This window comes from Mustela nigripes, chromosome 7, assembly GCF_022355385.1.
Source record: "Mustela nigripes isolate SB6536 chromosome 7, MUSNIG.SB6536, whole genome shotgun sequence".
Taxonomy (NCBI): Eukaryota; Metazoa; Chordata; class Mammalia; order Carnivora; family Mustelidae; genus Mustela; species Mustela nigripes.
In genome coordinates, this window is record NC_081563.1 from 105,500,146 (window position 1) to 105,526,117 (window position 25,972).

The 25,972-nt window shown below is 40.8% G+C and overlaps 1 protein-coding gene across 3 annotated transcripts in view; it reads left to right on the plus strand.

Annotated features, from left to right (window-relative positions):
• The window catches only part of PAK5 (p21 (RAC1) activated kinase 5), a 283,759-nt gene that overhangs the window by 6,239 nt on the left and 251,548 nt on the right, over positions 1 to 25,972 (plus strand). The window lies entirely within an intron of this gene.

Below are 25,972 nucleotides of genomic sequence, written 5' to 3' on the forward strand. Positions count from 1 at the left end.
GGGGAGGGGGGATTATTCGACAAAACCAAGGCACTACACCAATAAGTAGAAAACCGTCAACTAACAACCTCTGTTTGCAAAATTCACTGAATTACAGATATATTGGAAAGTTGATCTGCCAGGTGAGAAACAAAGCTAGAAGAAAATACTTAACAATTAATGCAAAGAATGGCAGAGCAAAAGATCGCTTTGAGTATATTTTAAACTTTCATATGCAAAAATATACAGTTTAGAGCAGAAAACAATCATGGAGAAAAATATTAACAGCAAGCATGACAGAACAGTTAATAGAATAATTGCACTGAAGAACTCTTGCATATCAGTAACTAGAAAATAACACCCCAATAGAATTGTCTAATTATCTGAAGAAATGATTTGAAAGGATGAAATAAAAAGGCTAATTCACATATTTAATAAATATCTTTACTATTAACCACAGAAATGCAAATTAAAACAAAAATGTGATGCCATGTTTCATGTATTAAACAAGCAATACATAGTCATATATATGTGTGTATATATATGTATGTATTTATATATATATATGAATATAAATACTTAGTACCAGGAGGGATGCAGTGACATTTTCATTACTGCTGGTGGGAGAATTGCGTGCTACAGCCTTCCTGGAGAACAGTTTTAAAAGCATTTGACAAATATTTTCAAAGTTCAAATTATTTGACACAGTCATTTCTCTGGTTTTTAATTTTAATTTTAGTCCCTGCTGAGGAATTCGTTGCAGGCAAAGGCAATAAAGAAATTACCCTTAAAACTAAAAATTGGGGGGGCTGGTTGAAGATATTTGAAGGTCCCAAGATAATAGACAATTACGGAGTATTAAAAGTGATCCTTTCAAAGCTTATGTAGGGATGTGGAACAACTTCAGTTTTTTTTTTTTTTTAAGATTTTATTTTTTTATTTGACAGAGAGAGATCACAAGTAGGCAGACAGCTCCCTGCTGAACAGAGAGCCTGATGCAGGGTTCGATCCCAGGACCCTGAGATCACGACCTGAGCCGAAGGCAGAGGCTTAACCTGCTGAGCCACCCAGACACCCCAACTTTAGTTTCAAGTGGAAATAAGCCAGTGCACAATGATGTGTGTTTTGTGAGATGGAAATATCCTATAGGTGTGTAAAAGCTGGAACAAAAACAAAGTTAGTGTCTAGATGGTAGAATTATGGCTTAGCTTTTCTTTTCTTATACCTTTCTGAATTAAAAAAAAATAGTCAATAGCATTGTCTTATGAATCAAAAAACCCCATTATTTTACAAATATGGTAGTGATACACACTCAGGTTATAATTATTCATTTATGTAACACATTCATTGATTATCTCTGTGTCAGGAGCTCTGCCAAGTGTATCAGCAATGACTCTTAGTTTGCATGCAAATGAAACTGTCTAACTTGAGCAAAAAGAATTTACTAGAAGGTTATCAGAGAGCTAAGAGAATTGCCAGGAATTGGGGTGGGGTGAATGGCAAAAACAAAAAACAAAAAACAGGCTTGGAAGCAAACCAGAACCTAGTTAGCTCCAGGCTCTAAATACCTTAGGAAAACAGGCTCCATCCAGGAATAGGGCTGCTCAGGGCTGGGCCACAGTCTAGGGTAGTTATACCTGGACTCAACCTCCCCTGCAGGCCCCTCCTTACCCCCCAACCAACTCAGCCTCTGGGCATCCAGGAGGGAAGGGCACCTCAATTAGCAGGCCCACTGCCCCCTTTACTAAAAAAGAAACCGGAAAGATGGGTGATAACCAAAACCAAACCAACATGAAAAAGACAATTAAAAAGCCCATTACCCCAGGATTTATAGGCCAGCAGGGTTGAATAGCAGCCTGCCTTCTTCCTCCTCCTCAGAGAACATTTGAGATGTGGACAGACAGCTACTATGAGGTTCATGATGCTGTGTGTGTGTGGTGGTCCCTCACCCAGGAGATGCTGTTTTCTCCTGGAATCAGCAGGGACATGTCCTGCAGATGGCTTTCAGACTCGATCTTTGGGTATGGGCGGGAGTTTTGAGGGGAGGCCCCATTCTCCAGTGAGTTAAGAACCAGTGGGAAGGATTATCTGATCCAGTTTCACAGAAGCAAGAGGTATAGTTTAGAAATGGATGGGGGTGCCAGCACAAGTCTAAGCCTGTTTTTATTCTGACTTACATTTAGCAAGTCCTGTAGTAATGATTTTGAACTTGTCCACCATGAATACTGTGGTCTCAGTTCAAATAGCTTGGTACGTCATTCCAAACATCCATAGGTAAGTTGGTATTCTTCCCCCAGTTCTTGTCATAAAAGGAAATGTCTGTGGCTATCCGGGTAATTTCATGCTCAGGTTCATGTTGCTTTTGTAATTATTTATAAACTTTTCCCCAAGGAAAGACTTGCCAATGGAAGGGAAAAAGGGAAATTGTTCTTCGGTGGCACTAAAAACAGGACCAAGAAAATCTTAAATTCCTGGGAGAGGCCCCCACCCTAGACATTGCCCTGCAGAAAACTCAGCTGCTCTGTCCCCCAACTTCTGTGTACCTGCACAGCCACCCCCAACCCCTCCCAGTACCAAAGAGCCCATGTGCCCCTTGGTCCCCCTCTGTGCTCTGCTGTGCTTACCCAGGTCTTGGATTTCGCTGCTCAAAAGGCTCCTGAGCCCAAGGGTGGCTGAGCAGAGACTGTTGGTGGGAGGTGTGGCTGGAGCTCGGGACAGGAGGAAATTATAGTCCACACACAGGAGCTGGAGGTTAGGGTGGAAAGAGCAAGGGGACCAGGCAGGAGGCTGGGGCTCCTTACTCAGCTGGGTTCTGGAATTCAAGAAATTGGAATTTAAACTCGGCTTCTAGGTTGCTATGAAGGCATGCTTGTCAAGCTAGGCAGATAGAACATATTTAATAAGTTTTAGCTTGATTTATCATATGTAAATGTATAATAATTAAGACTCCATTTATGCTTTTGTAATCATTTAATACAGCCTTCCCTGAGGAAAGACTTGCAAAGGGAAGGGAAATGTTAGACTTGGGCCGGCTCAGTTAAGTCTTTTAGAAAGATGGTACTCAGTTGTGTACACACACACCCCCCAATTAGCTACTGGTGCAACAATACAGAGCAGGAGAAAAGTGGGTTGCACTCCTGCGATTATAGCTAACACACTGAACAAGATGCATTAAATCATCATCCCAGTACTTTACCTGTATATCTTAATTAATCTTCAGAAGGGCTCTATAAAATATATCATTCAAGTTAGGTCGGATAGTGAAGAGGAATCAAACTCTGGTTCATCGAAATCCAATGTCAGTAGATAAGAAAAGTTTTGTTTGGAGTCCTTGAACCTTCAATAATGTACAAATCACTGGATTAATCAACCCACTCTGACTCTCCAGTCCTCTGATTCAGCATTTCTGTTCATGCAAATTTCCCCATGGAAAGGGAAGGTAAATGCGTTGATGTCCTCGCTGTGTTCAGTGTTAGGATTAACTGAATGATCAGAAGTAAAAATCAATATCTGGTGGCTTGTAGGAGAAACACATTTGGTTGACATTTTAAAACAGATGTCAGGAGAGTCCCTTTGCCAGTTTTCCAAGGAATTACCACTTACATCATTGGTGTTGAAGGTAAATTAGCAATGGAGGTACCTTTCTTTTTCCTATAAAGCACTGGTTCCTAACCCAAGCCTCCATTTCCCCCACTGTCCAACTGAATCAAGAGGACGTTATCCGAGCGTTGGTTCTGTCGCTCTTTTAATAACAAGTTCTAGAACGAAGGAGGGAGGAGGGGCATGAGCTCACTCACACCTTCAGTCCCAAATATAAATTCTATGACAGAGTCACCAATTGTTAGCTTCACTTTTCAAATTCAAGGTTGACCTACTGTTTAAGAAACTCTTTAACTGTTTTCTGATGGAACTTGACCCGTTTGCATCTGAGGATGATCATCTGAATCATGCAAATAGATATTTGTTTAACACACTGGTTTTCAAAGTAAGTTGTTCTGAAGTGTCATCTGAGTTGCCCACCTGCCTAATTTAGCTGCACTGCAATTTACTGGCCCGGGAAAAGTAGTCTTCACTACTTCCTAGTAGTGAAGACTAGAAAACTTCATTTGTTTAAAAGATTCTTCCCCCAAAGTAGAGACAGTTGCTACGTGGGTATGATTTAATCTCTAAAAATATAAACAGTGATGGGGGGTGGTGGTTAAAGTTAAAAAAAAAAGTCTTAAACTGATGTAGAGTTTTCTTGATGTCTAAGTTTCAGAGACATGGAAACAAATAATGAAAAGGAGATTTCTAATAGTATTTGAGTAACAGCCTTTCATGACTTGAGTTAAATAGTAGTGTTAGTGTGTTTTACCCCCTCCTATGCAAGGAGTCCTTAAATCTCCACTTTCTTGCATATGCCCTTCCCCTTCTCACTGCCACGTTCCATAGCATCTGTTAGACCTTGTGTCAGCCTCTTTATCTTTTCTGCCTTCATTCCCACCTCAAAACAAAACAAACACAAAAACATAAGATCATCTGATATCACCATCCCACTGAAAACTTCCTACCCAACTATCACTCCCCTGTCCTACCCTCCATCCGTCCACCCCCCAAAATCTTCTCATACCTGGTTTTAGGTTGCCCCTCTCAAAACAGTCATCACACTGTTTTGTAGATATTTTCTTATTTGGTTTCTTTTTTTTTTTTTTTTTTAAGATTTTATTTATTTGTTTGACAGATCACAAGTGAGGCAGGTGGTGGGGGGAGCAGACTTCCCACTGAGCAGAAAGCCCAATGCGGGGCTTGACCCCAGGACCCTGGGATCATGACCTGAGCTGAGGTCAGAGGCTCAACCCACTGAGCCACCCAGGTGCACCCCCCTTCTTGTATTAGACCAAGAACTCTTCTAAAGCAGGTAACTTGTCTCTTGGTGTCTGTATCCTCAGTATCAAGCTTTATGCATATGTAAGGTCTTTAATAAATGTTTGTGGGAGGAAAAAATGTTTGTGGATAAATGCATGTTACCTAGGCTAAATAATGAGTCTAGAAGCAAAAGAGTAATGTGATGGTTTAAAATTGTGGAATGGGACCTAGAAATGGTCTAATCCATTTCCTTAATACTAGCATTGACTAGGAATTTTTTTTTCCTTCTACTTTCTATAAATGAAAAACATGTGGAAGGAAAGATTGATACTGTGTTTCTGGTTAGAGACCAATTCCAATATTGAATATGGGTATAAAGTAGACCTTCTAAATACATTGAAAAGAAAGTAATGAAGCAAACCATAAAAGAAGAACCAGCTTTCCAGGAATAGAGTAAATAAACTGAACTTCTGGGATGCCTGGGTGGCTCAGTTGGTTCAGTGGGTGCCTTCAGCTTGGCTCACGATCCCAGGGTCTTGGGATTGAGTCCTACATTGGACTCCTTGCTCAGCAGGGAACCTGCTTCTCCCTTTTCCTGCTCTGCCTCCACTCCCTCTGCTTGTGCTCTCTCTCTCTCTGACAAATAAGTTTTTTTTGAAAGACTTTATTTATTTGAGAGAGAGCATGAGTAGGGAGAAGGTCAGAGGGAGAAGCAGACTCCCCATGGAGCTGGGAGCCCGATGTGGGACTTGATCCTGGGACTCTGGGATCATGACCTGAGCCGAAGACAATACTTAACCAACTGAGCCACCCGGTGTCCCAATAAAAATAAATAAATAAATAAATAAATAAATAAATAAATAAATAAAATAAACTGAGCTTCTTAAAAAAATATTACAAATAGTTATTTGATTACCAGATGCAACTTCCACTTCTCCGATATCTCAAACCTGATATGAGTATGCATGGTGGTGATGCTTGAATATTAGTTGATATTTTATATCGAAAGCTAGGGTTTTATTCACTTCTGCTCTGGTCTTTGGTACCACGTGTTTCCATAGTAACAGATGCACTAAAAAATGAGAAAAACCAGGAAGACTGGGGAGGGAAATGAATCAAAGTAAGTGGTTCAAGTAAGGGTTTCCCCAATGTGGGACCAGGGTCTCTTCAGGCTTCTGGTCACAGATATTTGTGGCAGGATGCCCAGAGAGAGACTATTCTAGGGTGATAACTGGAAGGGATTTTAAAGACTGTATATAGATACACTATGACAGCAATTACTTGGTTGACTTCAGCTTGGATTCCTGTGGCGGGTACCTGCATTGCAACATTAGCATTCTACTCCGGTTGAAAGAAACACTCAACACCCAGAGCCCACTAACAACTAGGAATCAGGGAACACAAATGGAGACTTTTACTATCTGTGAAATATAGTTCGGCTGTCCTTTGAAAGCTGGAAAGTGTGGGAGAACCCTGTGAATTAGGTACAAACCACTTGACAATGCCATTTTAGAGCAGAGCCTTGTGGTCTGGATATGTTCTTTTTGGCACACATGGTGTGAAATTTCCCCTAAAAATTCAGCTTTCTTCTCTTTTAAAAGAAAACTGATATATACACAAGTACAAAATCTGGCAGTGCGAGGTTTTCTTATGGCACCCATTCACTGTAGCTGAGAAGCTGTCTTCATCATAGACAGGTAATGGAGTCTTCACTCTGTCACAGTTTCCATCACTCCCTTAGGGATCCCGTCAGGCCATTTTATTGTTTAAGTTGCTGTCTTGTTTCTTGAAGTCTTTTGAATTTGTCATCTTTGGGTTACAGGAGAGGATTGCTTTATGGTTTTGAGTCATTATTATACAATGTTCCTTCTTAATCTCATTTCCTGAAAATATAAGCCTATTTGTTTAATAATTTAAATATAAGGCAAATGAGATTTCAGAAAGATATATTTTTATAGTTCCATCCTAGGGAAAAAAAATATTGAGTTAAGCCTTCTTAGTATTTGCTGGGAATATTTGCATAGTTAAGCTTCAGTACCTCAACTTCAATATTTTTGCAATACGGGGTAATTATTAAAAACTTCCTCTGTGTTCCATTTGAATTAAGCCAAAATAGAAAAGGAAATCCTGTGGTCTTGAGCTTGCTGGAGGTAGGGATTATCAAAACTCAGAGGGATGCTATCATATTTCATGTGATACTATCATCTGGAAAATATAAAACATTCAGAATGCAAATATGCCCACAGAAGTGAGGGAGAACCTTATAAATGATATGCACTCTATAGAATACCTGGGAGAAGCTCAAAATCAATATTGGAATCACCCAGGGCAACTGAGAATAATGATATCACTGTACCTTCCTAAAAAGTAATGAAAAACGAATGAGATAGAAAATTCCAGAGTTGTCCCTAGAGTTACTATTTGCTTGAAATAGGAGCATAAGAGAAGACTTTAGAAAGTGGCTTCCCAGTTCTTTTCAGACCTCAGCTTGATTTTACTTGTTTGTTTGTTTATTTGAGAGAGAGATCAGGAGCAAGGGGAAGGGTAGAGGAAGAGGGAGAAGCAGACTCCCTGCTGAATGGGAAACCTGACACAGGGCTTGGTCCTGGGACCCTGGGGTCATGACATGAGCTAAAGGCAGACGCTTAACCAACTGAGCCACCCAGGTGACACCCCTATGCCTGATTTTAAACACAGAACACCACCTGCCTGTCAGAGGGGGTTTTCTTTCCTAGGTAAACCGGATTGTGCAAAGACTGTCAATGTCCCTATAAAACAACTTTTGAAGTTAATCACTTAACTGGTAGGATTAAAAAAAAACAAAAACAAAACCAAAAATAATTGGATCTTTTAGGGTGGTGCCTGCCTGCTTCTGCTTTTTTGGTTTTTGTGTTTTTGTTTTGTTTTGGTTTGGTTTTTTTGGACAGGCTAGATAAAAAGGATTAAAGGATAAAAATTTAAAAATAGGATAAAAGTAGATACGACAGTGACCATTCCTCACTAGTCATTCATTTATCCCACAGACTTGAGTTCAGTACTGCAGTTTGACTGGGGTGGTACTTCAGTGAATATAGATAAAAATCCCACAGGGGAGAGACAGTAAACAATAAATGAAGAAAGGGATAGAATGTTGGAAGGTGATTGGAGCTTTGAAAAAAAGAGTGCTATCAAGGGGTTAGGAAGTGAGTGGGATGGTGGCAGGAAAGGGTGCAGTTTTAAATGGGGGTGTGTGTGTGGGGGGAGTCAGGATAGGCCTTGTTGAAGGTGACATTGAAGAAGAAGAGGGAACTGCTCATGCAGGTCTGCCTTGTAAGGCATATGGGAGAACATCCCAGCAGAGAGAACCAAGTGCACAGGCCCCAAGGTACAATGCCTGGCTTGTGGGAGGAAGTCTGGGGAGAACTAGTGTGGCTAGAACAAAGTGAAGGAGGGGTCAGAGTCAGCAGGGCACCTTAGCCTTTTCTCTGAGCAAGATGGGGAGCCACTGGAGAGATTTGAGCAGAGGACAGAATCTGACCTATTTTACCAGGAGTTCTCTGGCTTCCCTGTTGAGAAGGCGCAAGTATGAAAGTGGGGAGACTGATCAGGGGAACATTTTGATAATTCCAATAAGAGAGATGGTGGCGTGACCAGACTTAGAGCTGTGGAAGTGGTGAGTTGTGACCCAGTTCTTACACATTTTGCAGGCAGGGTTTCTTTAGGATTCAGGATGGGTTATGAGAGGAAGGGAAGAGTCCAGGAAGACTCCAACATTTTTGACCTGAGCACCTGGAAGAATGAAGCTGCCTTCACCTAAGGAAGGGAGGACTGTGGGAGAAGATTTCTGGGGGGTCAATTAGGAGTTTAGTTTAAACAGTGGACATCTTCTGGTGGAAATGTTGAGTAGTTTGTGAGTCTGGGGTTAAGGAAAAAAGTCTGGGCTGGAGATAGAGATGATGATCTCACCAAAGCAAGTGAGTTTAGATAGAGAAGGAATCCAAAGGTTGAATCCTGGGTCGAATGTGGGTAGAAGAGGTGGCTAGAACCCTTGGGTAGAAGAGGTGGATCCAGTAGAACCAGCAGAGCCAGCTGCTCCAGGATCTACCCAATCATGGACATGGTGGTTGACAGGCTGCTCTTTAGGGTGATGGGGGCTGAATGGGTCATGTGACCCTGATCCTCTGCAGGCTACTCTCAGCCTGTTCCCATGCAACTGAGCAGGGATCCAAGAGAAAAGGGAGGTACACAGGCATCTTAAGGCCCAGACTGGGAGAAGGTACATGATCACTGTAAGCACATTCTCTTGGTCAGAGCAGATTTCGAGGCCAGCCCAGATTTAAGGGGTAGGGAAGTGGACGCTACTTAAAAGTTGCTGCACAGTCCCATTGCAAAGGCCTGGATGCAGAGGTGGAGGCTATGGCTGTTTTGCAGTGTATTCCAATTTGCATACGAATGGCCTCTTGCAAAGACTCTTAGAAATTTTCATTTGGAAATAGAATTTTAAGTGTCGGGTCACATGTCAGCCTCATTCTTGAGCCGCTGAGGGCACTGTTACTGCAGCCCTGCTAACTTCCCAGATTTTTCTTGGTGAAAATAGTTTTTCATGCAGTTCCATGTTGACAGAATTTGAACCACAGCTCTGGCTCCTGGGATTTTAATAATTTCTGAGATGAAGTTATGGCACACAGTAGGTGCTCAAGAAGCTATTTATGTGGCTATAGAAAGACAAGCTATACTATAGAGTTAGAACGATGGTGTTTACCATAACAGATCATCTGAGCATTTATTACTTGCCAGATATTGTTGCATGCATTACGTGCCCTATCTTATTTAATGCTTCCAGTGGGCTTATGAATGAGGTGCTCTCCTTATTCTCATCTTATGACTAGTGACTGGCAGAGTCCCCATCCAGGAGCAGATCTTCCTTGCTTTATTAAAACTATTCTCCTGCAAGCATAAAAGATGAAGTTAGAAAGTACTTTCTTAAGTTCTAAAACCCAATTCCTCTGACCTCCTCTGTTTTAGATTGGGTCCCCACACCCCTCCCGAAACATACCTTGAGTCAAGGAGTCAGGAACAAATAGTTTATTTGGAAAGTTCCAGAAACACCATTAGAAGAGAAGGGGAAGTAACATAAAGAAGGAAAAGCTACCCGAACTTGAATTTACTATTGATGGAACTGGAAATGGTGTATAACTCACGCTTCAGAATGATTCCTTCCAAAAAGGAAGAGCTGAGATATTTATACACCAACTTCCATCTGGAACTGGTTGAAGACTGTACCCAGGGGATGTTAATTCAGCTGTATTTCCAACCTTACGTGGTTTGGAAAAAGCTCCTAGGAACACAGATACAGGCCATTGGAAGTTTTAGGAGGTATATGGATGGCATTAAAAGGGCTTGATATGTCCATACCTGGTTTTTCCTTAGCATGTGTCTGCACAACTTCACAGGTCAGTGTGTTTTTGTCTTTTAGTTTTTGTTTTTATTTTTTTGAAAACGCTATCTTTTGCTAGCCAATGGTGAGTATATTAATTGGATGATCGAACAGCATAGACAAGGACACCGCATGTACAGTGGAAGAGGACACTGAGCCAGAGGTGAGTTGCTCTCATAATCATGGTCATTCCAATTGAATGCAGTCATATAACTGTCAGTACTGACTTGGGGTCTTAGGTAATTAAACATGCCATTGTTAAATGTACTGGATACTGAAAAATGGGACAGAAGTAAGGCTATAATTGACCTTGTGACAAAACAGAGGATAGAATATTCCCCAGGAGTAAATCGTTTGCCCATGTAATGCAATTGCATTCTTGTCAGACACTGGTGGACCAGTTCGTAAACCATCTCCTTCAAGGCATTAATGGAACTGTGTCCCAAATAAGGTATTTCATGCCATGATCATTTTTTAGCAGCAGATAACACGAAAGCAGGGAAACATTGGAGAAAATATAATAAAAGTTGTATCTATTAGCAGGAATAATAAAAATGGTCTTGAGTCTGGGCCTTGCTAGGAACCCCAAACCAAAAATATTTTTGCATAGAGAAAGAAGGGGGTGTAAACATATGTTGAGGGCAGAGACAAGGCTTAGTCATATTTATATATGGGTATACAGTAAACGTTGGTATATTTTAACGGGGTGTTGAAATGTACTTGATAGGCAGTTAGCAGCCTGTAGTGGGGTTGCAGAAAATAACCCAGATGGTTCCCTTGATAAAACTTATCAGTTGAAGTGGTTTGGGATTGTAGGCAAAGTGTTTTAAAATTGGCCCTCTGCCTCAAATAGTGTGGCACAAGAAAGGGATCCAAAGCTGATGAGGTCGTAACAGTGATCACCAGTGAGGATATTCAGGTTTGGCAGGTCCCAAATCATTGCACCTTCAAAATAATGCCTGTTAAGCCTTAGATTTGAGGTATTTTTTTTTTTTAAGATTTTATTTGTTTATTTGATAGAGATCACAAGTAGGCAGAGAGGCAGAAAGAGGAGGAAGCAGGCAGGCTCCCTACTGAGCAGGGAGCCCAATGTGGAACTCGATCCCAGAACTCTGGGATCATGACCTGAGCCAAAGACAGAGGCTTTAGCCCAGTGAGCCACCGAGGCGCCCTTTGAGATATGGTTTTAAGAAACTCATCCTCATTGGTATAGCAAGGAGCCCTCTAGGTTTCCTTCTCACACCAGATAGCACCTTGCATGCTAGAGCTTCCCACCAGGAATGGCAGAAGCATGTAGAGTCCTTCTGTAATTTCTGGGGTGCCTAAAGGGGTAAGGAGGAGGACGCCGAAGAGTGCTATCAGAGCCAGAGGAAGAGTGGTCCTCGGTGGCTTTGGACCATCAACACTGAGCCCTTCATTACCATCTTCGGTTGCTCTAAGTGTGGAAACCCTGAGGGTTTCAGTTTTGCCCTTCCCTCTTCAGAACTTAAGGACTCACTGTTTAGTTACTTTATATTCAGGACATCTGTGTTGTAAAAATTCAGGGGCACCATTCACCTCTGGTCTGTGTGAATGGCGCCTCCTGGTGGTGTAGTCCGCAGCCTGAATGGGCCTCTTGCAGGGACAAGGCTTATGATGTGCTTGGTTTGATCCAAACTTGGTAGGGTGGATCACCATGCCTTGTAATCAAGTGTTTTCTGTTCCTTTTCCCCCTTGCTCCTGGTGGACTGGAGGAAGCTAGACTTTAGCTATTCCTAATCAAGCCTCTCATGTGACGCCCTGTGTGTTGAGTTGCTCAATTCGTCTTTATAGAACACATGAATGAGGATGATGCTCTGACTTGGGAGCCTTGATGAGGTGTTAGGCCCCGTGTGAATTGTTTTGTCTGTTGCTGTTCCTTGACCCAAACAAACACCCTGTTGGATATTTTCAAGAGCTGGTCATTGATATAGTAGGGAGGTGAACCCAGAGGACCCCTAGAGGAGTGGCCAGGAGGACTGTTCTCCTAGAAGAGGAGTAAAGGACAGGAAGGAGTAGATTCAGGGAAGCTTGGTGGTGGGAAGCTGAACGTTCTTGTTGGGAGCCATCTCTATTTATCTTCAAAGATGAAGGCAAAATGACTCACTCAGTTAGACGTGGAAGGTTGTGGCGGTCTTGACAACGGTGATGGCAGTTTTAAGGAGAGTGGAGAAAGTATGCACTGGTCTTTGCAGAAATTCAGAGAGACTTAGTTGCTAAGAGACCGTAGCATTTCCATGTCTTTCCATCAATTTCTGTTAATGAAACCATGGCTGCGAGTGAAAACTCTAAGTACACATTTTCTTTGTATCTACCAAAAAAAAAAAAAAGAGAGAGAGTTTGGCCCATTTAATTAGAATCTAAAATAAAAGCAGAGAGGCTTTGGGCACATAGGGGAAATTTGAATTTTGTCAAATGCATTTAAAGGAAATAAACACTACTTCTACTGATTTCTGACTATTGATTCATTTTCATGAAAGGTGATATTAAGAGGAGGAAATACGAATGGACTCCCTGTAGGCTGAACTTTTACAGCCTGAAGCTATTGGAAGCACAGACTGAGAGTATTCAACCCGATTCTTTTGCTTGAAGAAGACTCAGCTCAAAGGGGTGTAGCTCACAGTGTACCAAGCAAAGTACTCTCTACTGACCTGAATAGTTGAAATGTCCAGCAATACATCTGGTTCAGAAGCTTAGAAGTATTATCATGGTGCCATTTCTTACCATCTCCCAGCTTTGTATGTTTCTGGATGGGCTTCATTCTCAAGCAGGTTCTCCCTTTTTTTTTTTTTTTTTCTGATAAGATGGCCCCCCTCCAGCTCTAGGTTTAGAGCCTACTAATGTTAAAAGGCAGAATGCCCAAGAAATCCAGCAAAAGTCTCAGAATTGGATTTCAGTGTTAATTCTGTGGGGGTCACATGAAAGTGCTTCTTCCTAGTCTCATTACTTGGGGGAATGTATTACCCTCTGACCCCACTTGAGCCCAAACCTGTCCCCAGAGTCAGAAGTCAGAGTGGAGTTCCTATCTCCTGAACCACCTGGACTATGAGTCTGTGTGTGGGGTGAATGTAGAGAGGATTCACAAGGAGTATCAGGATGTTATCCAAAACAGGAGCAATAGATGTCATTATGAAAAAATTTTGTCCTTAGAATGGATAAAATTAAAATTGACCATTGCAATTCTATTCCCTACAAAGTTTCCTGGCCCAGTGAAATTTCTCTGGTCACATGATTTTGGCAGCTCTTATTGGACTAATTGTATTTAAAAATTTCTATTTTTCCTGGAAATGAATTAGCTTCCAAAGACACTATACATAGATTCTTTTTCCTCATCCTCTTGTGATCTTCGCTTTTTATCTTTGTGTCCTAAATTTGCCATTGTACTGCTGCTTCTATTTTGGAACCTTGGTAAGAAATAGATTTGTGTGCATATACTGATTTAGTATGAAATTAAAATGAAAAGTCATTTGCATATTCAGAACCTATCTTAATGGGAAGAAAATCAGTGATAGTTGCAACCTGTTTCTCAGGGAAATGAACGTATGTGGGTTAGTGGGAACATACATGTCCCACCAAACTATCATGCAGTGTATGCACCCAAGCCCTCAACCTCTCCTGGTATTTTCTCTTTGGTTTTATCATGCAGAATGTATTTTGTCTCCATGATTTAATGATCCGGTATTGCAATGCCCTGCATAGTTTGTGTTTTGTTAGGTTTGTTCAACTTTTGCACAGGACAAATTGGAAAGCACCTTTGGTAAACTACTCCTGTTATTATTTAATTGAAATGTCCAGCACCCTTGTATTATTTCTACAGTCCTCCTGCTAACCTACAATCTATTTTAACATTGTACACCTACTATTATCTTGGCTTTGGATGTCTGCGAATTCTTGAGAAAATGGCAAACTTAGAATCCCACCTGATGACTGCCTTCAGCCCCATTGAAACCATGTTTTTAGTCTTTTCCATGGAACATTATCAGATAAATACTTTATGATAAATTCATCCCATCATTCAAGGGTGAAACATCAGTGGCCTTCGGAACATCAGGTCTGTGAGCATCTTTAGGTTATGTTCACTGTCCCTGACATGGTTAGTGTTTGTGGTTCTTGTAGATTGGCCGTCTTCTGCTCTGTGAGCTGCTATTCCCAGGTCGATGGATTGGCAGTTCCAGATCCCTCGCTTTCCCTTCCTTTGACCTCCTTTCGGGTTGCCTTCTTGAAAAATCTGCATGTCCTTCTACTTTGTCCTCCAGAAAAGAGAAGATTGAGGTCCTTCTTGGGGTGGGGGATGGGGACTGAAATTCTTCCTCTGGGACAATTTTCCTCCAGCCCAAAGAGCAGAAAGAACATTGAGTAGAAAACTGCTTGAAGGCATTATTCATTCTGAATTTGCATTTCTTCCTATTTTCGTGTTTTCTTTTCAAAAAAATTTTGTGGTCTTTAATTTTCACAACAGAAGCAGTTGAGTATTTGTTTTGGAAATGGCAGCTGAATTTTTCTGTGACAAAGGTAAGCTGCTGACCCCAGCTGCTCTGTGACCCGGTGGGGAGGAAGGCCCTGCTGCTTGAGTCTGGTTGTGTCCGGCCCTCACCTGGTTCAACCTCATTAACAGTTGGGGAATTTGATGTAAGACACAGGGGCCAACCTGCTGTGTAACTTGTACTAGCTATGACCGTTAACTAAGCAAAACCTCATTATTACAAAGGCACTTTGCACAGTGCGTAGGACGTTGGATCTGGAGTTTGGTACATGTGGGTCCCTGGCCCTGCCTGGACCATTGCAAGCTATGCAAATTGACCCAATTTATAAGTTACTCTGAGCACTGATTTCCTAAGGATTAAAAAAATAATGCTATTAGGTAACTCATAGTGTTGCTGTGGGTTAGCAGCATTCCCGCCCCCCAATGTGACTCTGGTGTACTTTCTACACACTTTTATGTTTATTATTTATTACTGTGATTTCAGGGTGCTTTGGTGGCTCAGTCGGTGAAGTGTCTGCCTTTGGCTCAGGTCTTGATCCCAGGGTCCTGGGATTGAGCCCTCTGTCCGGCTTTCTGCTCAGTGAGAGGCCTACTTCTCCCTTAGCTACTCTCCCTGCTTACTCTCTCTCGCTCTCTGTCTCCCTCTCATAAAGGATATCTTATTACTATTATTTTGTACTTTTTTATTATTTTCCTCCTCAGCCATTAAAATCTCTTCCCCACAAGATCAAGGACCTTGTCTATTTTGTTTAGCTCTCTATCTCCAGGGCCTGGAACATCCGTGGGGATCAGTACCTATCTGTGGACTGAATGGATAAACCATGCTTGGCACACAGAAGGCGCTCGATAAATGCACATTGTTGTTTGCTGATACCTGCGGCTCTTCTGTGTGGAGCTTGAAAGTCTTCTATTAGAATATAAGATTTTTTGACTATACCGATGTAAAATTCTACTAAGAGTTTGAAGCTGTAGTGATTCTGAGATTGCACATCCACCACAAACTGTAATTATGTTGAATGTCCTTATGTGTATATTCTTAAATTCGTAGTAAACCATGATTTTGATTCAAAGAAATCCCGGACAAGTTGAGAGAATTTGTTCAGTTACAAGTGGTGATGAGCATTCAGCTGTCCTATTATTGTTCTTCCTCTAGGGCACATCTGTATAGTGATAGTTCTAGTAGAATCGTAAAACTAGTATTAGTAATGGGAATGGTGACCAACCTTTATTTCATTCTTCCCTGTGGCTGATATTGATGAAGTTCTAGAATGTAGGTGAGGTTTGGTGGGTTGAGGTCTGGAGCCTATGACCAAGAAAGAATTCTTGAGACATCTTGGGGCAAAATGGTGGTTTATTAAAGTAAGGGGACAGGACTCATGGGCAAGAAGAGCTGCTGCCCCGGGGGATGTGAGGAGTGGTCTATTATATACTTGTAAGCTGGGGAGGGGGTTAGGGATGGCACTCTAATGAATTTTGGAAGCAAGGTTTCTAGGACCTTGAGGGCTAGCTATTGTCTGGGGAAAAGGTTATTCATTACTGGTAATAAAACCTTTTCGTGAGACCCTTTAGATGTATATTATTGGGCCATATGCTTGGGAATGATTGTTGTTGACATTATCTTGGAGGTTTAGAGATAAGGTTTCCAAAGGAATTGTTAAAATAGACTTATAGGATCCTGGTTGGGGTAGGGGTCAGTCAGGCTAGGATTGCCCTTTGCCCTTAGCAAAGCCTTGAGGTGGGGGTAGTTGAGTCCCTAGAGGAGAGTCACTCTGCCTGTTTTAAGGCCTTGTCCGTAGGTAAGGAAATTCAATAATTTTTCTTCTGCCTCTGTTTCCCACATCAATGTGATGCTCACAGTAATCCCCGGAGGTTGGTACTATAGCAATCCCCATATTTCAGATGGCAAAATTGAGGCTTGAGGGAAGTTACTTACCCTAGGTTATGCTGCCACTCCTGAACGTGGTCAAGGTCACACAGAGCCTGTTGTCAATGGCTGTCAAGCAGTATTGACCCCAGAGTGCCAGTTCCCGGAATTGAGAACTTTTATTAAAGCAGACTGACCCTCACACTTCAGTGATTCCAAACCCGCAATTCCACTGCAGTGTGACTTTCAAGTTCCCCAAATGGTGTGTGTGTTTTCTGCTTTATGAGAGCCCTCTTCACCTTGTGCTGTGAGGAGCTGGGTGTCTGGTCTCGGGGAAGGGAAACCCAGAGAAGGAACTCCGTTGGTTTGAGGGGTTGGAGAGTCAGGAAGGAGCTGGTATCTGACATGTGAAATAGAAGTGGATTGGATTGTTTTTTCCCCTGAGTAGGTTGGTGGGATTAAATTTAATTACCATTTTAGTAGGCAGAAGAAAGGAAAAATTTCTACCTAGTGGAAATAAAAAGAATTGCTACAGTAGACCTTGAATCATAATAAAGGACTTGCTGTGAATCACCAGAGGCCACAGTGAGAACAGATTATTCAGAACACAAAGAATCAATAGGACCGGGATAAAATTATATCTGAACAATGATTTGGCATATGAAAGTAATTACTGTTCCCTGTAGGACTTGGGGAGGATCTGGCATTGGGGGTGGGGCAGTGTGTATGTGCTCAAGTGGAATGTGTGATTTTTGGAGAGCGGCTCCAGGGATGGGGGGACGGTCCAGTAACATCACCCAGACCCTCACAGTGCCTCACTTCCCAAGAAACTCCAAGCATTTCACAGACGGATGTCAGTTCTCACTCCCTGCTTTCCCCAGGAATGGCGGCAGGCAATCCTATTTCTTTTTTCAGTGCAGATACTAAACCAGATTTATATGGCCAACAGTATGGATAACAAAAGTATTGCAAGACTTCGAGCTGGTCACCTTCATTGGCCTTGCCCCGGCGCCCAGAACAAGAAGTTGGAGGGATTCAGAGTCCAAAAGAGATTCAGAGCAGTGAGGTTTTGAGTAGAAGATATTTCTATTAACTTATATTTTTACCTTCTATGCCTAAAAAGTGACCTAGGATCCCAAGCTTTTGTAAGGTAAACTAAAAACCCTAACTGATAAAGTAATAGTGGGATATTTTAACCAAAAATAAAAAATATTTTTTATTGACTTCTAACACAATGGTGCATCTTGTAATTCCTGCTGTCTTAAATTCAACGAAATACGTTACTATTAACCATTAGCAGTTTTTGAAGGCTAAGCACTAGGCTGAGCCCTTTATAAGCATTATGTCATTTATTTTCTTACCCCCATTTCACTGATGATGAAACTATGGCTTAAAAAGGCAAGACAACTCACAGAGATAAAAATAATTTCATAATCTTTCTGTGTAGAACTTTTTAGTGGTTTCACATTGGATCTGAGTAAAATCTAAACTCCTTACTTAGACTCTGCTGCTCTTTTATGATATGGCCGCTATCCACTTCTCCCACCTCATCTCCCTGCCTGGCTCTACTGTTGGTGTTCACTTGTCATTCTTTGTGCCTTGAATATGATGTGTGAAAACTTGACCTTTCTGGCTCATTCTTGTCATTCCGATCTCAGCCTAACTGGTATCTATTCAGAGAGGTGTTTGACATTCAGCCTAAAACAGACAATCCATCCCTATCCCATCATGTGGCTTCATTTTAATCTTATTTAAAAGATTTTCTATTAATCCTAACATATATACAAAACATACACTTTTTTAAAAGATTTATTTGAGAGAGAGAGAGACTGGGAAGAGAGGGAACACAAGCAGGGGGAGTGGGAGAGGGAGAAGCAGGCTTCCCACTGGCAGGGAGACTGATGTGGGGCTCATCCCAGGACCATGGGATCATGACCTGAGCTGAGCTGAAGGCAGATGCTTAACAACTGAGCCACCCAGGTGCCCCAAACAGTATACACATTTTTAAGATTTATTTGTTGGAAAGAGAGTGCACAAGCAGGAGGAGCAGCAGGCAGAAGGAGAAGCAGACTTCTCGCTGAGCAAGGAGTCCAATGCAGAACTTGATCCCAGGACCCTGAGATGATGATCTGATGCTCTACTGAATGAGCCACCCACGTGTTGCAAAAGTACACACATCTTCAGATGATAACTTGAGTTTTTGCAATGTGAACTCACCTACATACCAGGACCTAGCTCAAGACAGAATATCCCCAGCACCTTGAAGCACCGCCCCCCCCCCACTGGGTTCCTTTCTAGTCACTACACCCTATAGGTAACTGCCACCCTGCCTTCATATTAGCACTGAGTAAAATTTGGATCAGAAGGCCTTGTTTTTGCCTGGCGTCCTTCACTCAATATTTCATCTGCGAGTAGTAGTTCACTCACTTTCATTACTATGTCGCGTTTCATTGTATGGCTAGACCACCATCTGTTTAGTCTACTGTTGATGGGCATTTGGTTGGTTTTAAGGCGGGAGTATTCCAAAGAGGACTGCTGTAAATGTTCTTGAATATAATTTTTGGTGAGTACCATGGGAATCAACTTAACTCTACTAAAACTATGTGGATGTACTTATTTAAACGTTTCTGTCTAGCTCTGCCCCTTATTAAAAAGTAATCTTAGGAAAGTAAAGAACTGGCTTATACTTTGACTCATTTGTGTTTATTTTGGAGCTTTATTGAGAGGTAATCGTCATATGATAATCTGTATATTTAACTTTTACAATCTGAGTTTCGATTAACATGTATACCCATAGAACCATTACCACAATCAAGATACTGAGCAAATCGGTCACCCCCAAAGCTTGCTTGTTCCTTATGATCTCTTCTTCAGGGGCCTCCTGTCCCAGACAACCACGGATTTAACGTCACCATATATTAGTTTGCATTTTCCAGAATTTCATATAAATGGGATCATAAGTCTTTTCTGTTTCTCTCGTCATCATTATTTAGAGATTCACATTGCCTGTATCAGTAGATTTTTATCCCTGAGTAGCAGTTTGTTGTATGGGTTTACTGCCATTTGTTTGTTCATCTGTTGATGGACACTTGAGTTGATCCCATTTTCTGTCTCTTATAAATAATGCTGCTCTGAACTTTGAGGTATAAGCTTTCATGCATGTGCTTTCACTTTCCTTGGGTACGTATCTAGGAATGAAATGGCCGAGTCATACAGTAGGTGTCTGCTTAATTCTATAAGAAACTGTGAATCCATGTAAGAGTTCCAGTGGCTCCACAGCCTTCCCAGCACTTTGATCTGTTTTTTTTTTTTGTTTTTTTTTTTTAAGATTTCATTTACTTATTTGACAGATCACAAGTAGGTAGAGAGGCAGGCGGGGGAGGGGGAAGCAGACTCCCCGCTGAGCAGAGAGCCTGATGTGGGACTCGATCCCAGGATCCCAGGATCATGACCTCAGCCAAAGGCAGAGGCTTTAACCCCACTGAGCCACCCAGGCTCCCCGGTATCTCAAGGTTTAATTCACATTTCCCTAAAGTTGAACATCTATTTATGTATTTTTTTGCCATGTGTTTATCTTATTTAGTGAAGTATCTGTTAACATTTTTCGTTCAATTTTAAAAATGGGGATTTTCTTATTAAAGAGATTAGAAATCTTTCAAGGTATATTTTACACAAAAGGCTTTTGTTAGATATATATTTTACAAATATTTTGTCCCAGACTGCAGCTTGCCATTTCATTCTGACAGCAGTGTCTTTTATTTTCTGCTTTAACTAGAAGCCAGAGCAGTGGTTGGCACACGTTGGTGCTCAAAAATCATTCCTTAAAAAGTGGCCTTCAGGAAAGGTGGTCCCCTAGCAGGCATCTCAGATTCCAAATCTGGTTTGACCAAGCCCAGGACTCCCCATTTGCGTCCTATACATTAGACATATGGGCATGTATACTAGGTCTATAATGTAATATGTTTACTTGAAGGAGTTTCTGACTTGGTAATAATAGCTAACATGTTCTGTGAAAGGACTCTGTGCCAGGCCCTGGTCTAAGCCCTTGTCCTTCATTAAAGAAGTGAGGGGACTCCTGGGTGGCTCAGTCTGCTAAGCGTCTGCCTTCAGCTAAGGTCATGATCCCAGGGTTCTGAGATTGAGTCCCACTTTGGGCTCCCTGCTCAACAGGAACCTGCTTCTCCCTCTGCTTGCGGCTCTCCCTGTTTGCGGGCTCTCTCTCTGACAAGTAAATAAAATCTTAAAAAAAAAAAAAAAAAGCGACATAGGGATGAATGATAGCACCTCTTACGAAAGTAAGGAATCTGAGGCTGATGGAGATGAAAACACCTGGTCCAAAATCACTAAGAGGGAAATGGAAAGCTAGCTTTGGAGCGAGCTATTGTGGCTCCTTAGTCCATGGAGGGCTGGTGTGTGGAAGAGATGAAGAACGACTGGAAAAAGCACAGTGACATTTCTGTTACGCAACTTTGCATTGTTTCGTGGGCTGTGTGAGCATATGCTTTTATTTATTTATTTTTGAAGATAATATTGTAAAACAATTACATGTACTCAGGAGTTGGGCTCCTCAATTTCAAGGCAAATGCATGTCTGAGTTTCTACTTGTAGAGAGACCAGCTGGGATGACGGTGGCTGCCTGGCGGCTGCCCACCAAGCCCTGGTCTTAGTGGCACCGTTGCCTTCTCTTTCCATCTGTGTTGTTAGACCTGATGCCTGCAGGTGACAAGTGCTTTTCACTGGGCCCGAGTTGGATTGGTTGGCCTGCTATTTAGTGTTTCAGGTATAGATTTAATGTTTTAGGTTGTTCTTTATTAGTAAAATAAACCAAGAGATTTTTCTACCTCTTTCACCCGCTCTGTTATCAGAATACATTTATTTGGGGACAGAGAGGAAGAGGGTATGTATCTTAGTAGTATTTAGGGGTTGCCGGGTGGTAAGTCTCATCAAAAGGAAAACTGGGTAGGATAGTACATTTCAAGAAATCACATTGGATCAGTTGGGGGGGGGGGTCAGATTAATTTGTAAGGAGGAGATCGTTGGCCAGCACTTTGTAAACAATCTCGTGCTCATTTTACTCAATTTAAACATTCCACAGTCATTAAAAATACTCAAGTAGTGCTTAGACAGCAGAGAATGTATGAAAATGTGCAACAAATCATGCTATCTATATAAATTGTTATACTTCTTCCATTGCTGATGTGGCTACCAGATGTCTTTTGTGAGCTGACTTGGATAGTGTTTTCCTTATCGCTTGAGTTATTTGAAGACTCATTTCCTGAATATCTCCAACTGTGTGTGTATGTGGTGTGTATACAGTGAAACTCTAAGGTTTTCATTCATCTATCTCAAGAAATAGGGAAACCTGACTTTGCCCATTCTTATTGGTGCTTATTAAGAAACTTCAACGGGGGAATAGCAGGCAGAGTACATTTTGCAGAGATACTCTTAACAGCTAATGGTCAAAGGGTCATTTCAAGTTTGAGATAACAGAGTTGGAATTATAAATGGTAGTGTCTCGAGATGTCAGAAAAGCAAATATCTGCCCAGTTAAGTCTACTCAGATACTACCTTCAATATATTCTTGGTTTGCCTTGCTGGTATTTGTGTCTTTCTAAAGAAGTGGCTGTCAATTTTGGCTACATGCTGCAGTCACTTGGGGAGCTTTAACATTATTGATGTCTGGGCCCCAGTCCAAGTGATTTTGGTTTAATTGATCTGTGGTATGGTTAGGACATCATGATTTTTTTTAAAGCCTTTATTTACTTTAAGAAAATACCTTAATTCCAGTGTAGTTAACATACAGTGTTATATTAGTTTCAGATGTGCAATATAGTGACTCAACAATTCCATACATTACTCGGTGTGCATCATGATACGTGTGCTCCTAAAATCCCTTTCACATATTTCACCCATCCCCCACCCACCTCCGTACCCCTGGTAAACCATCAGGTGTCTATAGTTAAGAGTCCATTTTTTGGTTTGTCTCTTTCTTGGTTTTCTTTCTTTTGCTTTTTTCTCTTCATTTTGTTTTTTAAATTCCACAAATGATTGAAATCATATGGTATTTGTCTTTCTTTGATTTACTTCACTTCACATCCTATCCTCTAGATTGATTCATGTTGTTGGAAATGGCAAGATTTTATTCTCTTTTAAGGCTGAGTAATATTCCATTGTGTTTATATATATATATATTTGTATGCATAAATATATATATTTATATATATATTCCATTGTGTTTATGTATATATGTGTGTGTTTATATATATACATGGTTATATACATTGTGTGTATATATATATATATATATATATACACACACACACACCACATCTTTATCCATTCATCTATCATTGACACTTGGCCTGCTTCTATAATTTGGCTATTGTAAATAATGCTTCAGTAAACATAGGGGTGCATGTATCTTTTCAAATTCATGTTTTTGTATTCTTTGAGTGAATACCCAGTGGTAGAATTACTGGATTATATGGTAATTCTATTCTTAATTTTTTGAGGAAGCTCCATATTATTTTGTACAATGGCTGCCCCAGTTTGCATTCCCACCAACAGTACACAAGGGTTCCTTTTTTTACACATGCTTGCCAACACTTGTTTCTTGTGGTTTTTGTTTGTTTTAGCCATTCTGACAGTTGTGAGGTGATATTTCATTGTTATTTTGATTTGCATTTCCCTTATAATGAGTGATGTTGAGCATCTTTTCATGTATCTGTTTGCCATCTGTATGTCTTCTTTGGAGAAATGTCTGTTCATGTCTTCTGCCCATTTTTTTATTGGGCTGTGTTTTGGTGTGGTGTAGTATAAAATCTTTATATATTTAGGATAGTAACTTTTTAAAAAAAGATTTTATTCATTTATTTGACAGAGCAAGAGAGGGAACACAAGTGGTGGGAAAGGGAGAAGCAGACTCCCTGCTGAGCAGGAAACCCCCAACATGGGGCTCAATCCCAGGACCCTGAGATCACAACCTGAGCTGAAGTGTGATGTTTAACTGATGGAACCACCGATGGGACCCCAGATAGTAACTCTTTATCAGATATGTCATGTGCAAATATATTCTCCCATTCAGTTGGTTGTCTTTTAGTTTTGTTGATTGTTTCCTTTACAGTGTAGAAGCTGGGATGTAGTCCCAATAGTTTATTTTTGCCTTAGTGTCCCTTGCCTCAGGAGACCTATCTAGAAAAATGTCGCTATGGCTCATGGCAGAGAAATTACTGCCAGCACCATACTCCAGGATTTTTATGGTTTTAGGTTTCACACCGGGGTCTCAAATCCATTTGGAGTTTATTTTTGTGTATCATGTAAGAAAGTGGTCCTGTTCCATTCTTTTGCATTGTTGCTGTCCAGTTTTCCCAGCGCCATTCGTTGAAGAGACTTTTTTCCATTGCATATTCTTGCCTCCTTTGTTATAGATTCATTGACCATTTATTCAAGGGTTTATTTCTGGGCTCTCTACACTGTTCTATTGATCTATGTGTGTGTTTTTGTGCCAGTACCATACTGTTTTGATTGCTACAGCTTTGTAGTATAGCTTGATACTTGGGATTGTGATACCTCCAGTTTTGTTCTTCTTTTTCAAAATTGCTTTGGCTAGTCTGGGTCATCTGAGGTTCTATACAAATTTCAGGATATTTACTCTAGTTTTGTGAAAAATGCTTTTTTTTTTTTTTGATAGGGATTGTATTAAATCTGTAGATTGCTTTGGGTAGTGTAGACATTTTTAATAGTACTTGTTCTTCTAGTCCCTGAGCATGAAATACCTTTCCATTTGTTTGTTATCTTCACTTTCTTTCATCAATGTTTTATAGCTTTCAGAGCACAGGTCTTTTATCTCCTTGGTTAAATTTATTTGTAGGTAGTATTTTGGGTACAATTCTAAATGGGATTGTTAATGTATCTTTCTGTTGCTTCATTATTAATGTATAGAAATGCAACAGATTTCTGTGTATTGATCTTGCATCCTGCAACCTTGCTGCATTGATCAATTCTACAAACTTTTTGGTGGAATCTTTTGGGTTTTCAATATTTAGTATCATGTCCTCTGCAAATAGGGAAAGTTTTACTTCTTCCTTAGCAACTTGGATGCCTTTAACACTTTTTTGGGTCTGACTGCTGTGGCTAGGACTTCAGAATTAGGTTCAATAAAAGTTCAAAGTATTGTTATAAGACATCATTGTTATAGGACATCAGGATTTCTGATAGCCCTCCAGGTGCAGAGGAAGTTGAGAACTACTGACCAAAAGGTAGAGGAAGCAATGAGGAACATCTGCGACTATGAACTTAACTCTGACCAACAAGGGGAAGATGGTGAAATGAAGCCAGTTCTTCTTGGGAGGAAGAGTATTGGAAGGTAGAGCTTCAGTGTTAGGAAAATGCTTACAGACTGGAAAGTCACGAAAAGATAAATAGGATCTGGTGGCCAGAGGCTTTCCAATGTTTGGCAACTCAAGAGGATGAAGAGTCTTCTTCAGAATAAAATTCTGACACTACAGTCTTTCAAGCAGGGCTCTCCAAATGGTAGTTTCTATAATATATGTCGTACATGTTATGATGTTGTATAGCTCACAAACTTAAAAATGGTTATTTATGCATTTATGTAATGCACACTAAACAAAAGAGGCACATTAAACTTGTGAATTTATCTGTAGTAGGTTAGGATAATTTTTTTTAGGATAAATTTTTAAAAATGAGTCAATTTAAAATTGATTTAAACAAAATTATAAATAATTCCATAGATGGTATAAATAAGGAATGTAGAATGTGAATAAATTTTAAGAAATATTAAGAAATATTAAGTCAGCAAAGACTGTACATCTTTAAAAAAAAAATGGTACCTTGAGCTCAGAGTTTTGAAGAAACAGTACTTACAAATGTGAAGGGACCAAAAACCAAAAATAGAACAAAACAAAAAACCAATTCAAGGGCAATATTTTTTTTTCAAGATTTATTTATTGGACAGTGAGAGGTCACAAGTAGGGAGGGAGGCAGGCAGAAAGAGAGAGAGGGGGAAACAGCCTCCCCGCTGAGCAGAGAGCCCTATGTGGGGCTCAATCTCAGGACCCTGAGATCATGACCTGAACTGAAAGCAGAGGTTTAACCCACTGAGCCACCCCAGTGCCCCCCAAAAAGCAATAATTTAAAAGCTTGAAGAAATGATGTTCTCAGTGAAAAACACCAGGAAGGGATCAGCCTACTTCTGAAGAGGCAAATGGTAGAAGGTAGAGATGACAAATCAAAACTATTCACGTCTGATTTTTCCCCACCAAACAGAATGCACTAGAACCAAATTTAAGCCAACAGAGATTAGGCAAAGATCGGATCCAGTCACACACCCAGCTAAATCTCTGATGGT